The sequence below is a fragment of the Phasianus colchicus genome, chromosome 4, assembly GCF_987193195.1.
Source record: "Phasianus colchicus chromosome 4, bPhaCol1.hap1.1, whole genome shotgun sequence".
Taxonomy (NCBI): Eukaryota; Metazoa; Chordata; class Aves; order Galliformes; family Phasianidae; genus Phasianus; species Phasianus colchicus.
In genome coordinates, this window is record NC_143439.1 from 55,599,432 (window position 1) to 55,622,561 (window position 23,130).

Here is a 23,130-nt window from a genome sequence, read left to right on the forward strand (position 1 = left end):
AGTACCTCTATTACCATATTCTGATAGATGCAGTTCTAACCAGAACCAAAATGTTGAGAGGCACTGCTGCATCCGTGCATACCAGAACTTTTCTGGGAAAGCTAATCCACTTTGAAACTTAGGCCGAATTGGCAAAATCCTCCATCCCTTCTGAACTCCAACTCTTTAGTTTAGGCACTCAGGGAATGTGAGAAAGCAACCTTTTTCTAAAACACACACAAAAAGGAGAAACCTCCTTTACCATCCAGTACATTGTAAGTCTCTTGACTGCACGAGTGGGAAACATATTCTGTAGCGTGATAGCGCGCACGGATGTGGTGTGCTACTTTCTCTCTGTAATGAATTTTATGCCTGCCTGTTTCTGTTCCATTGTCTATTTTTAATTCAAATATGTAAAAGCTTTCCTTAATACAGACTCCCAGGTGTCAGTTGCTGCCTGGAGTCCCTTTTCTTTCCTCTATTGTTCTCTTAATTGTTACTTCAAAACAATTAGCTGGGCATTCAAATGCAAATGAATGCAAATGTACAGGGGATTGGGTGTGAGAGAATACCACCACTCGTTAATTTCCACTTCAAGGTCTGCTGGTAGAAACAACAAAATTGCTTAACAATGTATTTTTCCTGGGCCATAAAGGGTGAACTCGCGACGATTCCAGTTATCCTGCTGGCTCGGCAATTGTTGAGATTCAGCCGGTTTTTGGTAAGATTTTTCTTTATTTATTTATTCGGTTCTAGTGCTAAACTTACCACCCTGAATTGCCCTTGCTCATTTATACTCAAGGACACGTCTAATAATTTGGATACAATCCCGATTAAGATAAAAGTTAAATTATTAATATTACCGTTGTTAATGTGATCCATTAAGAGATAAAACCTCTCACTTGAAGGAATTCCTCATGTATCAGACAAAACTTTTATAATTTATAAAAGAGTAAGCTTTATTGCATTTTGGACTTTGAAGAAAGATACACTGACAGATAGGCTGGGGCTGGGGATGAATCCTAGAAAGACTTTGCCAGTTGCTAAGATAAATCTGATCCCTTTTGGAGCAGTTGTATTTATTGTATAAACCTGCATTCCCTTTCAGACTGTATAGTGAAACTCCTTATGAAAAATTGTAGGTTATTCATCATTCAGAACTGCTTTACAAAATAAATACCTTAGCTGTTCAGATCCAATTAATATACAGCAACCAATTAAAAGACCAAATGCTGCAATCATTAGGCAGGAAAAAATCAGTATCACAGACTATCCTGAGCAGGAAAACCCCCAGGAAAACTCCTTTACTCAGGTGTGACTTTCCAACTAGGAACACACCTGGGGAAGAGTGTGCCTCTAGGAGGCGGAACCTTAGAAACACATTTCTGAGGCAGTGAGAAGAGATATTAACTTCTAACTCCATAGTTATTTTTCTACCTTAGAGTTATTCCACTTTCATCTCTGAAAAATCACTTACATAGCAATAAGGAACCACAATATTTATACTTCAGGGTGAGTAGCATCTTTGTTAGTATGCAGTTTCACCATGTACGTTCCTCGTAGAAAAGAAGTGTCCCTGAGATGGTAGAGTAGCATAAAGGCAGTGAGAGCTGGGTTGAATTCTTGCCCCATCGTCTCCCAAGTGAAGCAGAAATGCCTCTTTAGGTGTGGACATTTTAGTTCTATTTCGATATCTAAACATCACTGCTATCAGTGAAAGTCAGATGTTTGCTTGCCTTTGTCTAGACCCTGATGGCCCCATGTCCTGGCTTCCTTGCTCCAAGATGGGGTAATAGCACTGCTCTCATAGCACCGTTGTGTGAATAAACACATCTGAGACTGGGAGAAACTTGAGCATAGCAATGACAAAGACCATACGAATACCTTAGGAAAAGAGGCACTGCCACAGTACAAATAAACAGCAGCAAAGCAGCTGTGAATGATCTGGGAAAATAAGCCCTGAAAGTAGCATAGGGCCATGTTTAAATCGCTGTTATTTATGCACACCAGAGAATGAGACCTTGTACAGCCGTAGAGATGGCAGTGAGAAAGGGGGGGACTCCTCTGTGGCTCCCCCAGTTCCTCGCATGGAAATGGATGCTGCCAGAGTTTTTGTGGGGACTGCCCCAAGGCATCACACGGTGTAGTGCATTCAAGAGCGTAAGAATGACGAGTCTCCTTCCTTTACTCCTTGCCCTTGCTCCCTGTGTCCTCTGTGGCCTATGTTCTATTTAAATAGGCTTTTTAGTTTTTTTTTCCTCAGCAAGCATATCCATTTATGATGATTTAGCTCTAAGAAAATACTTAAGGATTTTGTCCAAAACTAATACACAAATGCCAGAAAGGACCTTTAACCATAATACTTCTATTTTTCCTTCCTTAAAACTTGGAGAAATTGAAATATCTGTCTTCATTAAAGCTAAGCACCTATGGAAACTTGGAAGATTCTGGATATATCCCCTTATGAAAAGAGTAAATGTCTCATCCAGGCAGATTGTGCCCTCCCTACAACCTATTCATACCTCACCAACCAATATATTTTATCTTCATATGTGGTTGAAATAGGGAAGATTTCTGGGACTTAAACAGGCAAATAAAACACATCCATCTTCCAATGAGCACATGGGAAGTTATTATCAGCCAGTGAGCTAATAGTGAAACACACTGAAATACAAGAAAAGGAAAATTTGAACGAATAAATTGCTTAAGTGTGTTTTATCCTGAAGTTTCCACTGAAATTTTGTTCCTAACTAGTTGTCTGATATCTTTACCTTTTGCTTTGTAAGGCTGATAGATGAAACTTTAAGGTCCAAGGAATATTTTTAGTAGTAACAACATAGAGATGCTGGCAGGGTGTCTTAACAATGGCATGTTTGTTTGGTAACAAGATTTGAAGAATGCATTATTTATAATGCTCTGATACGTGCATATGGCAGAATGTGCTCTGGTTCTATGCAGCAATATAAGAACAGAAATTATTTCTTGTAGCCTCTCTGCACAGTGCACCCAGATGCCAGCTGCTTCCGAGGCCAGGATTTCCCATGCTGTTGGAACCAGGAAAGTCAGTGAAAGATGTGCCTCTTTGGGCAGCTCATTCCCACTCCATGCCCTCTCCCTGTTCCACTGTCAGCATATATGCCTATGCTAGGTCTTGAACCAGATCGAAGAGTCAACTAAGGTTAAAACTCACCTGTAAGAAACCCAAACAATCAAAGTAAATAAAACCCCAAGTTTAACTGCTTATGTGCTTATGCTTGTGCTGTTCTTATAGATCAGAGTTTTTGCTAGTAGCCAGCAATGCAGTTCCAGCCTGGAGAAGGCTCTTTGCACTACTGTACTTTGCTGCTTTGATGGAGTCTAGAATGTTTCTTTCTGTTCTCTGCTCTTTACAACAACCTATTGTCAGGTGCTTACAGGCAGATGGCCACTTTAGTCCCTTTGAATTGCCTGTGACATCAGTGTAAAGCATAAAGATGCTAGGCGTAAATCTAGTCTCTCAGAGGCAGGTAGCTGTGATGAGTCTCCGGATGAATAAAAAGGAATGATAATAATTTAAAAGAGGAAGTGTTCCTGTGTATCAAAGCTTTGGATATAACATACTATATATCTAACATAGTTTTATGCAGTATAGATAAATAGAACAAAAATAGTGTAATCCCATTGCCAACATCAAGGCATACATATCTCAGAAAGGGAAAGTGCGATTAGAATATGATTCAAGATATTAAGCTTTTCACATCTCTGCAAAATGCATATATGTGTATGTATATTTATATTTAAATATATATTAATGAGTTCTTTTGGGTAATACGTTTGTAAAGCTCAGATCTCTCATCTTCAGCGTTTTCCAGTATCCTTTCTTTTATGTCTGATTCTCCATGTTAAGAATAACTTATTTTTTTTAGCAGACAAAATCCTCCACTAGCCCTCCTCCTTGATTATCTTTTTACATTTTTCCTTATCTCTACTTTTGATTGTACCTCTTTCACAGGCCTTTACTCAAGGTTAGTGAAATTAAACATTAGCTGGCTTAATATGTAGCTAGTAACAGTAGTTTATCTACCAAGGTAAACTTCCAGATTTTGGTTGTCTCAAATTTCTTAACCATTTTCATTGTTTTAAGACAATGTTATTTGAGGACTTCATGACCCGTCTCCTCGAATGCTTCTTATAAACAGTTTCCTTACAAAAGACCCTATGATAATTTCTTTTCTGACAGATTGCAGCCAAAGTAGTTTTAATATATCACTTGCTGGGGAAAACAATTTACTTGTTCGAGAATATTTTGTATTATTTACCTTCTAACAGCACATATATACTATAGATCCCGGGTTCATCTCGTGTACTGCAAGATCTCTATATTCTAAAACATATCCTAAACATCAGAATGACAGAGAAAATTGTGGGCAGTAGTGTAGGTCTCACTCTGTTATGAAGCCAGGGAGAAAAATGGTAGTCCTGCCACGAATTCTTGTGATGATAGATAAAGCAGGAGTTGCCAGGGCATTTCAAGCAGAAACAATACAGATGGAGGAATGAATGAGGAACCTGGTCAAAAACCTCATGGGTTTGTGCAGGAAAGCCATTTAGATGTCTATGTTACCCTGCCAATGTGTGTGCTGCATGACAGGGAATATCAGACTGCATTTGCTTCCCTTCCACATAGCAGTCTGATGGGTGTGAGAGAGGAGTTCTAAGTTTTCTGGGCTGGCTCTTATGAAGCAATGTTACAAGTTTCTAGGCTGGTCTAGCAAGTAATGCTTCCACACAAAGTCTCGAGTAGTTGGCTGGACTTGTGCCTCATGCTTTGTCTAATAGTCCTCTTTTGCTGGATTTCCTCAAGCAAAGATGTGCTATGTTGAAAAGCCCAATTAGGAGCTGCTGCTATGATCCAGGGCTTCTAAACTCTGGCAGTAAGAGAAAAGCCATAGATGTGACACCTGGGTGCTTGAGATCAACATTTTCAAAACAACAAACTTCTGTTACAATTATCACAGAATCACAGAATGGCCAGGGTTGGAAGGGACCTCAAGGATCATGAAGCTCCAACCCCCCTGCCACATGCAGGGCCACCAACCTCCTCATTTAATGCTAGACCAGGCTGCCCAGGGCCCCATCCAATCTGGCCTTGAACACTTCCAGGGACGGGGCATCCACAACCTCTCTGGGCAGCCTGTTCCAGCACCTCACCATTCTCTCTGTAAAGAACTTCCCCCTGATGTCTAACCTAAATCTCCTTTCCCTCAACTTAAAACCATTTCCCCTTGTCCTGCAGTTATCTACCCTTTCAAAGAGTTGATTCCCCTCCTGTTTGTAGGCTCCCTTTAGGTACTGAAAGGCTGCAATGAGGTCACCCCGCAGCCTTCTTTTCTCTAGGCTGAACGAGCCCAGCTCCCTCGGCCTGTCTTCATAGGGGAGGTGCTCCAGTCCCCTGATCATCTTCGTGGCCCTCATCTGGTTCAGCCCAGAGCAGCACTTGGGACAAAGTTCCTTTGTCTGAAACAGTCTTTACACTTGTGCACAGTCAATAAGATCTGCAGACATCATTAGGACATTAGACACCTCTGATGAGATGTGACTGCGCACATTGTGCACAGCAGACAGTCATGACTGCCTCTTTCACAAAGACTTGTTCTGAGTGACCAGCCATGGTGCCAGCAGCCGACTGCCAGCCTCACACAGCAGGGCAGTTACACACACACCTCTGCCTGCCATAACCCTGCTTTCATGGCTCGTAGCCCAACAAAAGTGTGGCTAGGGACCACTAGAACTGTCACTTCACGCGACATTGGCCTCTGCTACTGACTAATGATCTTTTCTGTACTGAAGCCCGTGTTCAGCTTTGACATACTCAGTAATTATTCTCTGTAAACCTGTCCTATTCTTAGCCACTTAGCTGCTGCAAATGAACATTATCAAAAGTTTATCAACAGTTTTTTGGATACTTTTTCATCTTTCGATGTGTCACAGAGTCTGCTGGCAAGTCCAGGTGCTCCTGAAAGATAATATGAGAGCAGCAGGCTGGGGGCTTTTTCCATTCTGGGCTTTAGCAGCTGAAGCTGCCACCTTCTCCCCATGGACAGAGCCAGAGTAGCCTCAGGTGATGCTTTCTTCTCATCCAAATGGTTTCCCATGGGTAATTCATGCTAAACCAGAATCCAGCTGCTGGACTATTTCCCTATTTCAGTTAACTTTTTTCAATATTACTTAACAGGCTGTTGTCAATCAATTCTAATTTAGTACTTTTTTCATTACTTTTCTCTTCATCTAGGTCTAATTTTCACAATCCATCTCCTTTTTCTTCAGTTGCTCTATAATGTACCGCATTAACTTTAATATTCTTCAATATCTTACCTATTTGGGGGCCTTCTTCAATCATGGCTTCTTTTTCATCCCCATTCCTGCTAGAATCCATTTTATCCACTGTTTCTTATTGCCAACCAGCACCTCAGCCCCTAATTGCTAACCTTTTCACAATGACATCTGATGTATTTTCTGTTTGATGCATATTGTTTCTGAAGAACAAACTGTTTTGCAGCCTGTGAGCCCTCTTAGAAATTAGCTGCTCTTTATGCCACCCTGTGACACAATATACCCAACTGAGGCTTCAAAGAGCAAGAGAGAGAAGTCTGGGCAAAGATAAAGCAGGGCCTTTGTTAAACGGAGTATTTCTGCATCCATCTTATTCCAGGCAAAACTCTGATAATCCACAATACTATAGCTTTCATGTGCTGGGGCACCATGCCAATGTTGCAACTGCTGCAGAAGGTAAGAACAAAGAGGGCAGATAAGGAGTTATTTTGGATGGGGGTGAGGGGGGGAGGGGTGGGGTGAGGGAATGGAGGAGTGGAAAAAAAAAATCTTTTGCATTCCTGGAATGATTGTGACACAATCATAATAATTCGGAAATAATTATATTTGTTATCAGTCAACATAATTTCCTGCAGTTCTACACACAACGTCGTTTTCCTTTTCCAGCAGTCAGGCTGAACAAACGGTTCTGTTCTTGTTATTATTTTAGTATGAAGCAGAGTAATGTTGGTTGAACTAATAGTATAAACACAAGGATATCACTTAGAAGTGCCTGAAAATTGGCACTTAGCCTATTGTTTCCCAACATGATGCAACCATATTTGTTCATTATCACTTGTTCTCTCATATTTTGCTGTAAAATGCCACAGTGCTGTTGTGTTGTAAGGACAAACACCGCAGTATGGTTAAAGACTAACTCTGTTTAAGTCATTATCCAGAGCCCATTACTGTAGTATTGGGCTGCGTAAGAGAGACTATTTGGTAGATGAAAGAAAAATAATACAAAACTAGTATCACGCTGCTTATTCAAATGCTATAGACTAGAGCTCTGTGTATGACACATTTAAAATGACTGATGGATTTTAGCTCACTGTTTAGGAGGGGGGATGCAGTCCCCCCTGCTGGGACACACAGGGTGGCTTCCTTCCCTCAGACAGATCCCTGGCTCCCCAGAGGGACAGGCACATCCCTGGGAAGGCAGGTCATGTTCACCTAACATTTTCCTTAGAGACTCTCAGAGAAAGAGAGCAGCTTTGAGCCATTCAATTCCCAGGAGTTATGCCATCAGAGATGGAGCCTGCTCCCTGCCTTTGGACAGCAGTACTCACACAAGACTTTTGAGGTGTTGCCAGTTCTTTCCAGCATCATTCTTAATTGCTAAGTGTCTTGTACATATGCTCATAGAGGCTCACATGAACCAAGAGAAACTTTCTACCATTTATTCTCCTACTGAAGTCTCTAGTTAGCGTGCTGAACTCAAAGAGAGTCCAGCAGAACAGAAATAACCAGCTCATTAACATAACTGGGTTAGAATTTGGTCTTTTATGCTTACCATAGTTGCTTTACAGTCTGCTTTTGTTGTTGCTCAGATATTTCCCATTGTCACATAAAATGATTAATGTATAAACATAAGAGAAACAAAGAGTCTAAAGTATTGCTGGTGAGTTTATTGGAAACTGAGTACAAGAAAACTAGGGCTGAAAAATGCATATAAATAAGAACAGGCTTATTTATATAAGTCAGAAAAAGAAAGGAAACTGGTTCTAACTCTTCTGTTTCTTCCCTCCCTAATATGGGTCAGTTAATGTATTTACTCACATGTATCTTCAGTCTGGTTTTCCATACGCAGTAAAGAGAAGCATGCAGCCTTTTTCTGAAATGTCATGAAATTACAGTGTAGGAGGTTTCAAGAAGCATGATACAAGGATCTTTGCTGGATATAGACTCATATAACATTTTTATTAGAGATGTGGGAGTGGAAAGGTATCATGCTGACTGAATTCACAGGTGTTATTAAGTTATTAAGATGCAATGAGTACTAGCACAGATAATTATGTAATGGAGAGGTTAACAAGTAGCAAAATAAGGTTCAACTTAGGCAAAAGTTATGTGGAATAAGCCTTATTAAAAACCCGTGTTAAGATCAAATTCATCACATGTTTTTAATGGTGTGTGGGTCTTAAATATTTTTGAAGCACAGTGTTTAAATTTGTTATTTTGGACATTTGACATCTCTAGGAAATCATTCAACTCAACTGCTGACTCTTATCAGTGCAGATTCTTTTTGAAGTTTGTGCTGTGAAGACTTGGTGTAGAGTGTAAGAGTTTCTGTGCCAGCCAGCTTCTTTCCCTTTAGTCTCATTTCAAAGTAACGTTGATGAGAACAAACACAATTTCTCTAGCAAAAACAGTTGAAAACAAGCTAATGAGAAAGAGTTTTCTGTTAGTCAAATTGGCTGTTTCCTTATAGGGATGTAGCTGCTTCCATGAAATAGACTCTTTAGAATCCACTACTAGATATTATTTCTTTAATAATTGTCATTACACAAACACAGATCCATACATAGAGAATGCAAGAGACATCTAAGTGTGTCTGTCTATGAATAGTTGCGGATGAATTCTAAAAGTGTATGCTATCTGATTGGAGAAACTGTTGCATTTCTTACAATTTATGCTCTAATTACAGGCTTTTAATATTTTATAGAGCAATGGACATTCCACTTAGAGGCTGATTTACAGATAGGAGCTACGGGGTGCTGAGCCTATTGAACACAGTAGGATCAGGAGATCTCCACAAATCAGACACCTTCCTCCCCCTGTTTGTAAATTGGTGAGCAGCAAGTGAGAATCAATGTCTGCAAGCAGACATTGTCTGCAAGGCAGAGAGGAAGAAATTCTATGCAGTGTGCAACTAATCAGTGGTGGAATCACTGCCATGGAAATTGCTGAAGTAAGCCCTTTGGGAGGATTAAAAAGGGATTAGGTGTCAGGAACAACATTTAAGTTTTGCAGCCTTCCTACTAAAGAGTTACAAGGGTAATGAGGCCTCTTGCTTCAGAGCTTAAGCTGATGATCTGTGAGGTCAGGAGAAGATTGTCATCTCTATTACAAAACAGTCAACAGTTGAGATAAGACATCATTGTTTTCATATTAATGTGTTTGTGTTCATAGGAAGGAGAACACTAGAAAACATGAAAACAGTGTTCTCCCCTTGTGTGACAAAATCTTTATTGTCATGAATGCAAATTTGTTCTCCTTTCTGTGATGCTTGTGGAATATGACTTTCCTGAGAGGACAGTGAGGTGGTTATGCATGGAGGGAGAAGAGTTATAGTGGACATGAATTTACTTCTGATCAGTATAGCTCTGAATAAAACAGTTCATAACTGAGTAGCAAAATAATTAAGATTTACGTGGGCTGACATGACAATCAGTGAATGCCTGTAGTCACCTTATGTCTTTCCCTACAGTATTTGTCCATTATCTATCAATGCACAATGGCTTGTACCAATGTGCATCACTCAGCTGCCATCCTGCACACTCACTCAAACTTTTCTCTTGCACGCAGACATAGGCACACATGCATTAACTTATTTTCCGTGCACTCAGGATAGATTGGTAAGGTCCTTCCTCTTCTTGACTTGACAAGCCAATGCATTTGCTTTTCCATTGTATCTGGAGGAAGATCTCAGGGCTCATGCTGAGCTGACAGATGGATGGCAGCAGTTCTTACCAAGCTGAATGGCTGTTCCTCGAGATCCTGAATAGACCTTCAGGCTTCAGAAAGATCCTTTCCATTCTTGAAGAAAAGGTGCTTTGATATATGGGCTTTCTTAGCACTGGGGAAAGACAAGATAGTGCTTAAAAGAGCTGTGTTTTGCACAAGCAAAAGGGTCTTGGCTAGAAAAACCACAGATTGGCCTCCTGTCAGCTTTACTGAAGCTTTTCTTGATAGCTACTGTGTTTGATACCTTGCCTTTTTCCTGCCAGTCATACACAGAAGCACAGGACTGAGGGAGGCAGCATCATAGACCTGACTTGACCTCCGTGCAGTAAGGTGGCTCTCAGAATGTCAGCTATGCACTAATCAGCCTTTTTGTTTTTATTTACACCCAATATAACTAATGCACTGTGTGTTTCCCAGTGAGCTGTTTACCTTGCTTCCCAAGCCAGCTGCGGATTTCAGATGGAGCAAGGAGCAACAAGCCACCAAGATACAAGCTTGGAGATGTGGAAAAATCGCTTAAATAAAGACAGCAGGGCCTCAAAGAGAGACAGGTAGATCTACAGTTCTTTAAAGCAATAATTTAGAAAGAAATTCCCCTTTTAGCTATGAATTCTTTGGAAAGATGTGATACAGTACATCTGTAGTTTTGAGATAGATGCAGGATAATGTAAAACTTGCTAAGTAAGAGGTTACTGATGGTTTACAGGAGGAGCAGTAATGGCTAGGCCTCTAGAAACCTTGAAGGGATGCCACTGTCATTGGATTTTAGGAAAAAGGAAGAATTGCTAAGGCAACAAAGTACATGCTCTTAAATAAGATTCAAGGAGTCCCCTTGCTAAAGGCTTGTCTTTGATATATGGGCACTGTACCCTGACAATCGTTCCCTTTCAGTTCTTCGTAATTTAAGATAATTTTTATAATGCACCTTGCTATAGCATGCAAATGATGTAGTCTTGTGTGTAATTGTATTATACAACAAAGCAAGGACCATCTGAACCGAAATTAATACACAGTATTAAATCAGGTACTTAATCATTCATTTTAGTTTGATTTACTGAAGCTATTGTGTTCTTGTTCTGTATTACAGAGAAAATTCAACAAGACACAACATGTTTCTGAATACCACAATATGTAGTCTCAATTTAGGATACATTATAGATCATCCTGATTCTTAAAAACCCAATACACCATTAGACTTGCATATTAAAATATCCCCTTCTCCTCTCAAATAAACCCATGTCCTGCCCTATCAAATATGTTTAAAGTGGTATATTACTTTCCCATGTAAAAAAGAAGCCCATTAAGAGGACAAGGGGAATTATTTCAGCGAGCTACTTTTTTTTTTTTTTTTTTTTTTTTTAATACTAAAATACTTTTTACTAAAAGACTATTTTCAATACCCGTCTGTGAAGGGGGCTGATTCATTCTGTGCGTGCTCCTGCTCTGCCTTCATTTGGAGATAAATTATCACATTATAGTCTTTGCTCTCCCACTTGCAAATTAAGTTGTCATTCAGCAACTCCTAAAGAGGCAAGCTGCAACAATCCATAAGATCAAATAATGCAGCTATTCTTTGTTTAAAAAAATGTAGTTTTTATACATATGGTTTTGTCATTTTTTTTTTCTTATTCTTTGTAGTACATATTGGCAAGATGATTGTAACTTCTTTTCTTACAAGCTGGGCACCATTAAAATCCTATTAGTAGTAAATACAATTTTTTTATACAGAAAAAAAGTCTTAAAAATCTATTTTCTAAGAGGTTTTTTTTTTTTTTAAGTTTTGTTTTTTCTGCAGAAAAGTTTTGATCTGAATTAATTTTCTCAAAAAAAAAAAAAAAAAAAAAAAAAAGTGAATGCCGAAAGAAGAAAAAAGGAAAGAGAACAGATTTTCCAAATTGCTGTGGAGAAAGAACACCAGCAGGCCTTGGAAATTCTTTTTTTTTTTTCCTCTCCACTAAATTCTGATGTTTCAAGTCCAAACAAAATGAAAAATTTCAAAATAATGAAATTATACAGTAATTCAAAGAAGCATTTTAAGTGATATTTCCTTTATATAAACATTCACTTAGTAACCCTGATTTCAATAGTTCTCTGCAAACTGATAACATTTAGTTGTGACTTTTTGAATTGCAGCTGTCAATTTTTTTTTTCCATGTAAGAAGTTCATACCTATTTTGTTTTTAACACAATTTATTTTTCATCAAGTAGGCTTGAAGAAGCAAGATCTTTCACCATGCTCTGAAGATTTTTCTTTCTTCTCATGCTACCTTTTACAACACATATGCTACAAACAAGCAGAAAGCAGCAGATACAAGTGCAGCAGCATCACAGTCCCCTATTTCACCTGAATTAAGTAAGATTTTGCAACCAAGGTAGCCATAAAGGCCTATGTTTTCTTCCTGGTGTCAGTGCTGGATCCAAGCTGTGGTCTTACTTCCTCACTGCTGGCTTGCAGCACTAACTTTCAATAATACAAGAACAAAATGCAGGTAGAAGTGACCCATTGTTTCTACTCTCAGCAAGTGAGTGTGTTTTAGGAATGGTTTAAACTGTTTAAATTTTCCTGAGTATGGATGGTAGCGTCTCACAGTTTTTGTTGAAATCCCTTCCAGTTTTGTACCTGCACTGGCAGGGAAAAATGTGCCTGGTTTGGTAGTCTGCTGTTATCCTGCACATCAGCCTTTAGGACTGCACTGTCTGCTCCAGCTGAACGAACCAAGTCAGAAGTGCCTGATTGATTGCCTCTGGAATAGTGCTGTTTTATTCCATGAAGAAACCAGAGAGGACCTAAATTATTACTTCCTGATTCTTATTTTTGTTTGTTTGCTATTCTGGCTTTCCTACAGTCTATTGACTTACCATAATACCTGTCTCCAATGTACACAGCTCTCCAGGGGCACTGGGCAGGGCAGACCATGGCACTCCCATACTGCAGCCTGTGTCCTGGACTGCTCCATATATATCCCACTGCAGACTGCTTGGCTTGTGGCAAATCCATGGAGGAGCCCCAAACTCGTACTCTTTTCCTCAGGTTTTCTTAGAAGCTTAAAGTTCTTATCTGCAGTTTCAAAATAGTATGGTCTGTAATTAGTGGTTGTTGTGGAATGCAGGCTAAAATAATAGCTGTCACCGAACAAGTCCTGGTGTCCAGGAAAGGCAGACTTTGGAGAGATCAACATAGCTCTTTTCAGAAATCTAGATTTAGTCTATAAGAGTGTTTAGATTTGTATTTATTGAAAATATAGAATATAATAAGTATTTTATATGTCATTATTAGTAAGCTTCTTGGCAGTGGCTCTTTTACAAGATGAGTTCTGATCACAATTTACCTGACTGCAGTAGCATGACTATCCACAGGCCTCAACATCTTCATATGACTGATGGGAAACTTCATTTCTATTTAACAGATTGGAAAGCTGAGATGAGGGAAACAAGCAGACTGATAATAGGGTTGATAAGGGACCCAACATCTCAGATGCCCATTTGAGTGTCATGTGTATTCTCTGACTTCTGAGAGGAATTATTTCTCTGTATGATTTTCAAAAAATCAGCTAGAGTCTAGAATATTATTCATAAGGCCTATCTATGTAGTTCTGCAAAACAGTTGTCTTCTTTTTTAATTTAACAATGCACAATATAAAGCAACCGTGTGTGTCTCCTAATGGATTGCTTAGAAACAGCACTGAGTAAGTTCTAAAAACAAGAAGTCTGCAGCGTAACGTGATAGAGAAATTGTTCAGCAAGGTTTTGACTCTGACCTTACATTACCTGTATTAAAATAGTGCAAAAAAGGAGACAGAAGAAACCTGCCAAGTTCCCTCTAAAATTATCACTGGCACCAGCACCACTGAGCGTAGATCATAGTATATTTCTATGAATAGAACTCAGAGGAGTTGTGGAAGATTTGCACGTCCTGTAGTTTTGTTGCTGGAGCTGATGACTGGCACTGACTGTGACTGGTGGCTGAGGAGAGAGCAGGATGATATCTGAGCTGTCCGAGGGAAATCTGTAAGCAGGTTGCAAGGTACTTCAATCCTTGGAAAGTGCATATCTTTCAAAAGCATTCTGTTATATCGAAATAAATGCCAGTAAACAGAAGCATGGCAATGTTCTCCTGTTTATCAAGAGAAACCTCTAAGGAATCTCCTGCGCCTCTGCTTGCCAGCTGTACAAATCATCAGCCTGCTCTCTGATGTGCATACCAGTCTTAGTGGGTATTACTTGTACGAGGGAGTATCTGAAGGGTCAGGACCTGTGAGTTATTATTTTTACTGCACTGCCTCAGGATACGAAATAGGAATTAGAATACAAGGCGTTGAACAAGACATTAAGCATGTAGCAAGAAAGTTCTGCAATCTGCAGTTTGCAGTAGGTAGCAGTGAGTGTGTATTGGAGAAACAGGGAGAAGGGCTGTGAAAGATATGTGTAAAAGTGGTCAGAAGGGAACTACAAGCATTGTCTGATGAAGAACTTGTTACAAGCAGTGTCATATGGAGATCATGCATGCTGTTCCAAAGCTTCTGTGCAAGGCAAAAATGAAGGTGCTGATAATGAGTCTGTACTATAGGTGTGGAGGCTGGGTTTTCCTATGCAGTGCAATGACATTACAGATGTCTACAAATTGTGTCTCACATCTACGTTGTTTATAATGCGATCACAAACAGAGCGTTTTGTTTCAACATGGTTAATGTTTATGAGATTCATTTCAGTTTATAGGTGCACACAGATTGCCTGGAAAAGTACCAGGCCATTCTTTTTTTTTTTTTTTTTTTAAGTTAGCGATGAAGAAGGATGGAAGTCTACATATACGCCCTCCCAGTGTAAAACCACAGAGGGGAAACAAATAAATCCAAGAAGTCTGCAACTGCTCAAGTCTGAGGTTTCTGTAAATTACTTCATGCCCTCCTCATGCCTGTGAGATTATCTGAGACAAAAAGCAAGGCTATGCCAGGTCAAGAAAGGCAGTAAATTAAGTCTGGGAATCCATGAGAAATCAAGACTGCAATGCTGTAGATTCTCAGCATGAACATACAAAGAGACTGTTTGCAAAGGCTTTCCTCTGTCCACCACCAGAACCAGCAACGAAGTCCAGCTGGTCCCTGTACTGCTTTTGGCTCCATGACCCTTTGTGCACTCCGGGAAGAGGGGGCTCATGTGGTGTAAATGGATTTAATGCTGCTTCAAGTCGCATTAACTATACTCAGCATTTACAGCATGCGGTTTCTTGCTTTTCCAGTGGAAAATACCATTTAGACCTGCTTTAGAAAGAGCTCTTCCTACGTTCTCTACTATGTCTTCTACTTCCCTATGACATAAGAGGTATCTGAAGGTATAAGAGGAAAAAGATGCACAAAGAAAGGAGACAGCTACCTCCAAATATTGATTCCTTGGTTTTGTTTCCTCCCCATTTCATTAGGTAAAGTAAAAAATGAATGTATTAAGTGTAAAGATATCAGACAATAAATTCCCTATGCATTTTACAGTAGAAAAAAGGAAGGAATGCAATTAAGGCAGATTTGTAAACACAATAATATTTTGTTGTTGTTGTTGTGTTTTTTTTCTCATATTTCTGCAAACTGCCCACCTGAAAAGTAATTACAAAAATACACAGTTAAGCAGCCATTCATAGACAGACTGGGGATGCATAGCTTAGCACTACTATACGTTTTTAGTTTGTAGAAGAGCAGAACAGTTTCTGAACAGACTCTTCACATAAGCCTTCAGCTCCCTCCATCTCCTGCAGCTGTGGTGCAATGTGCTATGTTAGGTATTCTGTGTATATCTCTCCCTGAGCAGTGAGAGCTGCATTACTTAAACTGCCAACTAGATTATACATTTTTACCTGCTCAGCTGTAAGAGTTAAGAGCTTGTCTCTCCAGGAATGGCACTGAAGGGAGGTGTGCTAGGAAGGAGCAGGACATCCCTGTTAAAAGCAGTGCATCTAATTTCTTATGCAGGGTTGTTTTTGTTCATTTTCCTGTTCTTCAGCACTTAATGATTTTTCTGTCATCAATGGAGTTTTAATTGAGTGGGATTAGGGGTGGATTAAAGGATCTCATTAGAGCTTGTACTCCCTGCATCCACTTCCTGTTGAGTCCTCTCAACAGAAGAGCTTTTGACATTAGAAAAGTGAAAAATACTTAAGATAGTGACATGGGGAGGGAGAGCTCAATTGAAATGTAACCAAGGAGCTGCAAAAGTAAAGGTAAGCATGTCATAAAATCTTGAAGATCATAGCAGGATGTGATTTATGTCACTTTGCCCACTCCTGGATTTCACTTGGCTGTATACAAGAGGGGTTTAAGCTTTTGCAGACGCTAAGACATCACCTCAACCCCTTCCTCAACTGCGTATGGATTTTTTAATGAAAGACACTTTCCAGCACATAGCTGAATCAATATTAAAAATGTTGTAAAATTCACAACATGAAAAGCCAATGGATTTACATTTCATTCTGTATTTACATTGGATTTAGAATGAGAAGTATTGTAGGAGCACAAACCCTTTCTTTCTCCTTTTATGTCAGGGAGAAGTAGGATATCAAAATTATGCATTTATTTGGGCTCTCTTTTTACATTTTTTTTCTTGAAAATACTTTATCTTATCTAACCAGCAGAAAAGGGTTAAGGAATAGACTGTATTGAGTACTCAGCCAAACAGGAGAAAATCCTGACCCAGCAAAGGGAAGAAAATGCTCTTGGTGATTTCAGTGGGCACAAGCTCGTACATTGCTTCCCATATAGCACAAAACTCACTTCAGCTCTTCATATCCCACTTTAATCACATGGAGTTACACATGCAAATCCATGGCAGGATTGTAACTACAACAGTTAAAACTAATTATATAGCTCTGGGAACAATGTCCAAATCTCAGCATAAACAATTCTTTATCTTTTAGACACAGCAACAAAATTTTCCTCTCAGATATGCACAGCAGGTCTCATCTCCGATGTGCTGCTGACATTAATGGGATATATGTGTACAGTGGAAAGCAGTATTCACAAGTCAAAATTTATTATGAGGTTCTGCGACAATAATGTAACTGAAGTTTTCTCTTCTACACCCGAACTTGAAAGAAGAACTGCATTTTAATCTCCTGAAGGATGTTTTAGTTACAGTTCTAGATATGGCTTAGTTAAGTCCTTCAAAGTTAAACCTATCCAAAGAAATACAAAATGCTCTGGGCTAAAATTATTTTTAGGATGCACATCCTTGTAAAGTGTGCCATCTGTAAGTATTACCTTAAGCATGACTTGGTGCATTCCCATTCTGCAGGTTGTTCAGCTCCCTAATATCCTGCCTAACTGAAGGTAACTGAACATATCACTTTGTACTTAGTACTTTGGAGGGTGGGGTTTTTTGCTTTGTTTTGTTTTGTTTTTTAATTTATTTAATCAGATTTATTACATACCTGATTTTCCTGGGATATATCCCTTACTGGAAGAAAACATGCCTGCAATGGATGAAAATACATTTTTCATTTTTTGCACAGTTGTTTTTACACCTAATCCATCATATCATTGTGAATATTTGTGACCAAACATTTGTAGTAATGTGAAACTGATTAGTGGATACCTTCATCTCCTTACCAATCAGCATTTTTGCAGTAAATGTTTGAGTTTTGCTGATATCTAGGAGCCTGGTTAGTTCTGTGTGTATATGTAGGAACATTGAACCTTATAGTATTAGCAGGTATTGGAAAAGTTGCAGAGAGGATTGCAGAGAGACTATTTGTATTTGTACTGCACATATGCTTTATGTATATTCAATAAAATAAATCTAACCATCTAGGAAATTTCAGAATTACCTTAAGATGGCCCTGGACTTACTTCACTGCACGTAGAAAGACGCTTCTATCTGGGAAATCCAGGCAGAGATTGATAGACTTATATGTAAGACACTGGATTTCAGATGGATGCTTAGGGTTTGACAAACATTGATCCAGTAATGAATTCTGGTTGCTAACAGTTTGCATGAAAACACATCAGATAACAAACAGGATTCCAGGTTCTGTCTTATTTACAGCTGGAGACAGTTGAGCGTAGAGCACGATCAATTCATCAAGTGGAGCGTGGCTGTGAAGGGGCTGCGAATTGCTCTAGAAGGACGGGAGCCCATGAAGATACAAAGATGTACAGATAGAGGGAGCAAAATTAACTAAAAGCAACTTGAAGTCCTGATAGGAAAGGAAGAATAAATTTCAAAGCAGCTTTTTCATATTTCCACAGCCACAATAGTACACGGTACATGTTCATTCTGGATTATTGTTCCCAACACTCAGAAAAAGTATTAATGGAACTGTTTAAAATATAACCTCATAGGTTCCATATAATCCTCACAACACTAATGGCTACCTGACTTTGTCACTTATGCGTCTTTTTTTGAAAACACGTGATTTTAAACATGTGACTTTGGGACCAGAGTGTTTAAAACCAAATAGCATTGTGAAAATGATGTTAGAATGTGAAAATGATTATTAGAATAACTCAAGAGTCAAATCAGACAGTTATTATATGCCAGTGAACTTCAGGTATAATTGGGTCTGTCTCACACTGATGCTAAAAATAGGTGTATTGTAAATGAAGTGGAAGAAGAATTATGACACAGGATCCCATGAGTTAAAGCCTTTAGAGCATCAGTCCAGTGGTCAGACATAATCTAACATGGCCAATAGATTCTCCTGAAGTGCTCCCTGCCATTACAAGTCAATTATTAAAAATAGCAGAAGAGGAGATGTTTTCAGCACCTTCCACAAGACTAAAACTCATGAGATGCTTTAGAGTTTTCTAAAGCAAAGGAGCTCAACTCTGAGAGTGACTGAGAACTGTAAATATCTGTACTATCAATCATTTGATTTCCTTTGGAAAAAGAGAGCTCTACAGATGAGCAATCTTTTAAGACTCTGGGAACGAGCTATTGTTGAGTTAAACCAACTTGCTGGTGAGAACTAAGACAAGGAGAAATGCACATATGCACAAATTTTATCTTCTCCTTCATAAGGTTTTTCTTTTAGCTAGTTGTACCAAAGCTTCATGATACGTTTTTAGCTTCTCATTACTACTACTGAAGGATACTAAATTTACAATTATGCTGTAGGCAGTAAGAAGTCATCACAGAGAACTCTTTGTTTTGTTGCATCTGCTTTTGATTACACTTAGTTTCTTACTTGTGATTGGAGTTCATGTTTTCTGCACATTTTCTGGAAAATATTTTCCTTAAATTAAATGTAATTTGTTGTGAGGTAACTATTTCAGGGACACTGGCAACTCCTAGATCCCTTATTAATTCAATTGAAATAATTCTAGTTCATATGACAGAAAGAGTTTGAGTTAAGCATGTAAAGCTACCACCATGAGCAGAATATTGCCTTCCACTTCCTTATGATGTATAGAACTGAATGATTAAAAACTGTGATGTTTATGGGTGAATCTGACTAGTGCAAGAGCAGAATTACAAGTCAGATGGACAAGAAGAGCAATTTCTATATCCTCAGGTAGTTGTAATGTTTTCATAAAATTTCATGTTTTTCACAACTTGTAGACATTTATAAGAGACTGAGAAGCACAGTTAGAACTTTGAATAAATTAGATGATATGATTTAGATGTGTTGCAAAAAAAACATCAGAAATCTGTATATAAAGAGGCTTTGCGGATCAAGGCTTTGCAATAATCTGGATTTGTAATAACAAGGTTTTATAAAGCATCTAGTCTAGAGGAATGTACAGCTGAAATACTTCAAGTCTAAATTTTTCCATAATAATAAAGTAAATAATCATTTCCTTATTTGAATCATATTTTTTCTGTGCCCCAGGACATCAGACTGACCAAAACTCTCAATATATCCAGGGAATTTGACATGATGACCTAACTCTCAGATCTCTGATGAAGTTTACTTTTCTCTGACAAATTACAGGATATATGCCATCTTTCTTAGGCACATTAATGAGTTTTTGGCACAGAGCTGGAGGCAATGCTGTTTGTGCTTACCAAATAGAAACTTTTCTGTGTTCAAATCCTGTGAGACTATTAAGTCTTCTCACGTAGTTTCTTGTTCATTCCAAAGGAGAATACTGGGAAAGCCAGTCAGCCTGTTTACTCCGGTATCATCTTTTGTTTGGGTAACAGGTACATCTTGAGCTGAGGAAATACAGTGTGGAAGGAGCAACACATCTTACACAGTCACAGCCTGAATGCACTTTTTTATTAACTTTGAAAAGCTCCCAGAGAATTCACTGAAATCTATGTTAATCTAAAGTAGAAAGAGTTACTATAGTTACTAATACAATAGTTACTAAATATAATTCTCACTATATAAAGTGCACATTCTGGGATCCTATAAGTTGAAAAGATAAAAGATCTTTAATTACATTTGCCATGGTAATAAATGATTGGCTTCCTTTTATATAGTTCGACTGTAGACAGAGTATGTGCATAACATTTTGAATGTTTTGAACAATTCTGCATTAGCCAGGAGTATTAGAGTCCTTGCTCCCTCTCCTCCTTTATTTAAAGGTTGTCAGTAATTTTTCATGTCAAGGTTATGATTGATGTGGGTTAACTTTCACTAAAAATCTTTTGAAACATTTTGAGTAATGTTAAAAATTATGGCATGCAATACATCAAAATACTTTTCTAGGCTTCCTGCATAAGTAAATAAACACTAGGGAAATGTGAAAGGCACTCATAGTGTTTTGTAAGCAAGTTTCAAGCTGCATGTTGCAGATTTATATGCTTCATAGCTTACGCTGCGATGCATGTTGCATTTTATTAAAATAGAGTGTGGGTGGGGAAGAGGTGGTGATCCACTACATTTGTGTCTTTGCCTGCATCAACTTGCAAAGGACATCAATTCACTAAGAAATGTATCTGAGCATGGATTATGTATCCTGTCCATCAAGTGTCAGTTTCCTGGGGAAATACTAATAGCAAATCCTCAATCTTAGGCCAAATGTCAAGGCTGTAAAGTCCAGCACTCTGAGTATGGAACATGGGATTACACAAACATCTGCCATTGACAAGCAAACGTAAAAGCCACTGATCTTCAGCAGTCAAGTTCTGAATAGCACAGAAAATCCCTCCAAGACATAATTCCTGAAGATAAGTAAAATAAAACAAGATGAAAAACAGGTAAAGCAGCAATGTATTTTCCTAAGAGAAAAAGAAAAATGGATGTCTACTGCCAGCTACTAATGTAGATTAAATAGAAAAAGGTATATAGGACATTGGCACATGTGCATTGTGGAGCTCTCCCCTTTTTTTATAGTCAGCATCTTTTAATTCACCCTTTTAATCATTAGGAGGGCATTACAAAAATCTGGGGTATTATTCTCCTTGTTAATTGATGAACATGTATGACAGTGCACTAGAGTGCTGTTAGGAGAAGCAGAACTGACAACACCTGCCTTTTCTCAACAGGTTCAGGTATCCCACTGAGCTGTTAGGCAGAGGTCTAGAATCACTGCAGTCATCCAGAGCAAATCAGAGCACACACATGGAATTTTCTTTTCTCTTTTCATCTATGGAGAACACAGATCCTAAAGCAAGGCACTGAGTTTATGGATTTGTGAATGCAGTCTGTTCTGTAAGGACATAGAAAATAAACGTTTTTCTTGTTGAGATTCTGAGAAGGCCACAGCATTGCTATAAAAATATCAGGAATAGTATCAGGAAATTTTCGAACATAACATCAATACAATCTTTACTCCTGATCATACAAAATATTTGCTTGCTATTTTTCTTTCCTCTTCAAGCCCATGTCCATGTCATACACTGTCTAAGCAAGAGATTTTTCTCGGAGAGCTCTTATCTTTCTCCTCAGATGATTACTTTAGACAGCTAGCTTAGATTAGACATTATAGATCGTATATGATTAAACTTAGGTGGGATGAATCCCACATCTAATGCGTACAGATAAATAATGAGTAAAATCATAGAATCATAGAACAGAATGTTCTGAGTAGAACAGACTCACAATGATAATGGAGTTCAACTCCTGGCTAACACAGGACCACCCAAAAATCAACCATAATAGAATCATGGAGTCACAGTGCAGTTAAAAACATTTTAAGATCATTTCAAATGCAGTTAGAAGGTAGCCACGTTGGGAGAATGTGCTTCTGTATTTCCATGCGTTCAAAATTAACTATGTGAACTTTGTCTTAGAAAGTTGGATGTCCTTGGGAATGTGACAGCAAGTGATTGAAAGTGTTTGAAATGCTGTATTCGATGTGATATACACAACACTCATCTGAGATACACAGTGTAGGAACTAAACAATTAGCTGTCATCATTATTTATTTTCCTTTGCAAAATTTGTAGAATAGCACCTACTACAATTGCTCATGTTCAAACGACATAACTTCAATTTAATTTCTACTTTTCCAAATAGTCCTAATATATTTCCATGGCTTTCTTAAAATTAATCAGATGTACAAATGCTTATGTATCTTTCAACCAACAACTACAAGAAACTTTTTTGTATTTTCACAGCTGAAGGCACCAGTGGTTACAGAGAAAGATAGGCCCTTTGAAGCAAGACTTTAATTGTTACCTAAATTGAAAGAAGACCAATATACTGTTGGCAATACATGAACATTTTGTCCTTCGCATAAATCTTGGAAAATTGTATTATTTAGTTTGCTGCAGCTCTGTAGAAGAGTATGAATAATACAATATGCAATTCTGTTACTTTCATAGCAATCACATTGTTTTCTCTATTCCTGCATTTCTTAGCCATAAAGGAACGTTGCAAGAGTTTTGTTCTTAGAACCTAGGCTAGAAATTATTTTTATGATCTGCTCCATTTGCATGCTGTCTCACATCTGACAGTCCACTATGAGCAATTGAGAAACTTTTGCATAAATTACAGTAAGCCTTATGGCAATTATTGCTATCTTTACTGATCCATGCAAAATCATTTCTTCTCTCATTCCAGAAAGTGCAAAGCTTCTTCTTTTTAGGGGGTTGTTGACCATATTAAGGTTTTCAGCAGTATAGTAGTGCAAGTAGAAGTTAACCAGGCCCCTGAGAGGCCTCGTTAATTAGAAGTTTTGCTATGTGGCAGAAGTGAATGAATTATGGGTAGAATAGTACATGAAAATTTTTACCCAGGAA

The 23,130-nt window shown here is 38.5% G+C and overlaps 1 long non-coding RNA gene across 1 annotated transcript; it reads left to right on the top strand.

Moving 5' to 3' along the window:
- The first annotated feature begins 618 nt into the window (after nucleotides 1-618).
- On the top strand, nucleotides 619-16,014 carry LOC149918269 (uncharacterized). The gene is made up of 3 exons (XR_016466496.1): nucleotides 619-700; nucleotides 6,671-6,747; nucleotides 14,793-16,014. It is a non-coding gene; the product is annotated as an uncharacterized LOC149918269 (long non-coding RNA).
- Nucleotides 16,015-23,130: the final 7,116 nt, after the last annotated feature.